At 42.2% G+C, this 2,140-nt stretch overlaps 1 non-coding gene across 1 annotated transcript; it reads left to right on the forward strand.

Moving 5' to 3' along the window:
- Positions 1–512: 512 nt before the first annotated feature.
- TRNAM-CAU (transfer RNA methionine (anticodon CAU)) lies at positions 513–584 on the forward strand. Its single transcript has one exon. It is a non-coding gene; the product is annotated as a tRNA-Met (tRNA).
- Positions 585–2,140: the final 1,556 nt, after the last annotated feature.

The following is a 2,140-nucleotide window of genomic DNA, read 5'->3' on the forward strand; positions in this document are numbered from 1 at the left end:
AGTCCTTCGGAGCTCATCAACTGTTTAATGTGTAAAGTCGCCAAAGACTGAGATAACATGTTCGTAAGTACTTGCGTAACTGACTGATGAATCTGGGTCCAGACACTAAATATAATTCTTATGCTTGGAATGTTTACATGCAAGAAGAGTTGCTATAGACCTCAACAAACACGACAGATCAGCCTCCAGGGCTGAGTGGATCCCATACTTATCCTGTAGACCCCATGTATACCTATCCTGTGAGCGTTAGTGCCTCCAATACATGTCCTGTTCATGAGTGGTAGTGAACCCATACCCATCGTGTGCAGCACTGATCACATTCCCATGCTATGATGTATGTCATATGCAGCTGGCTGTGCACAGTAACCATGACGTGCGCATCCCATGCGCAAGATCAGTGCGTACTGGTGCGTTACTGCGCAGAAACACTGATACTTTTATTTAAGAAGAAAATATTACCAATTACAATATTATAAAAGATGTATAAAATGTATCATCCAAATAACACCAGCAGCAGAGTGGCGCAGTGGAAGCGTGCTGGGCCCATAACCCAGAGGTCCGTAGATCGAAACTACGCTCTGCTACGAAATTGTTTTAAAGTATTTTATTCATGTTTTTTCATTACAAATGTAGGTACATAGCAGTGTCTTGCTACCCCCTTCAATATAAGTAATTACAAATTACAGGTTGAGCTAGCTATATGTTAACAAATAAAGGCACAATAACGAACGTGGGAGATTTGTACCTGAATTTACCTGTCTCTAGTGTCCTCGACGGATAGTGGAAGCCATCGGCTTGTCAAAGATCCCCCCCCTCCCCCCATGGTTCATGAGGATTGTTTCTATTTGGATTTTGAACTGAGGTAATATCTTGGTATTTAACGACTTCGCTAGTTAGACAATTCCATGGGATAACCATAGTTTATAAATAAATAAATAAATAAATGTTTATTTAGGTAAGGTACATACATACAAGAAATTTTTACAAAGATTGGTTGACTTATAGGTAGAGCTAGTACATACAATGCCTAAAGCCACTATTACGCAAAGCGTTTCGGGCATAATATAGTTCATTTAATATGCACCCCATACCCGTCCTGTGGTTGGTAGTGGAAAGAGTTATAGAGGCACATATGGCCTCAGGGACTGAACCCCACAATTCATTTAGCTGAGCAAGTTAATCTTGCTGAGAGAGTTACAAAATTCAATGCACATCATCACATCAACAATAGGCTCGAGACCGCCAACAAGTACAGTTTCTAAACTAAGCAACTGACATGTGGATCGAGAGCCCTACAGCGAGAAACATTTGGATGCTAACCAACTGTGTTACGGAGGCTACGCTCTCTAAAACTTTACAAATATTTCCTCCTGCTTCTTACCGCTCGCTCCCGCCATCGAAAGCCCTAAAATCATTTCCTTCTTCCTCCCGTTCGATCCCGCTCTCTGAAGCCTTACAAATTATTTATCCTGCTTCCTGCAACTCGTTCCCGCTCTCTGAAGCCCTAATAACAATCCCTTCCGCGCTCTCCGAATCCATAAAAATACTTCCTCCTGTTTCATCCCGCTCTCTGTAGCCTTAAAAACACTTCCTCCCCCTTTCTGAAGCCCTAAAATCACTCTCTCCTGCTTTTTCTCGCTCGCTCTTGTTCTCTGAAGCCTTAAAAACACCTGCTCCCGCACTCTGAAGATCTAATAACACTTCCTCCTGCTTCCTATAACAAATGTTCCAGAGATGTGTAAATATTTAATTCAAAATGATCTGCTACCAGAAATTTTTGCCAAATATTTCTAGTTTCCTAACTGTAGATAATACCTAAGTGATAGGGTAGGGCTTGTACCTATAAGTGCCTCCTGCACACCGCCCACCCCCCACTGGATGGGGGGCGGTGTGCAGGACAAACATATCAATTGTGACACTAGCTCTCCACATATGCCAGTTGCTTAATTTAGAAATCATACTTGTGGTCAATCGCGAACGCATTGATGATGTGACGACGTATATTGAATTTTGTAACTAGCTTATCAAGACTGAAACTTGCTTAGCTAAGTGAATTGTGGGGATCAGTCCCTGAACCCATTATGTGCCTCTGTAACCCCTTCCACTACCTCCCACAAGATGGGTATGGGGTGCATAATAA

Source organism: Procambarus clarkii, chromosome 38 (genome assembly GCF_040958095.1).
Source record: "Procambarus clarkii isolate CNS0578487 chromosome 38, FALCON_Pclarkii_2.0, whole genome shotgun sequence".
Taxonomy (NCBI): domain Eukaryota; kingdom Metazoa; phylum Arthropoda; class Malacostraca; order Decapoda; family Cambaridae; genus Procambarus; species Procambarus clarkii.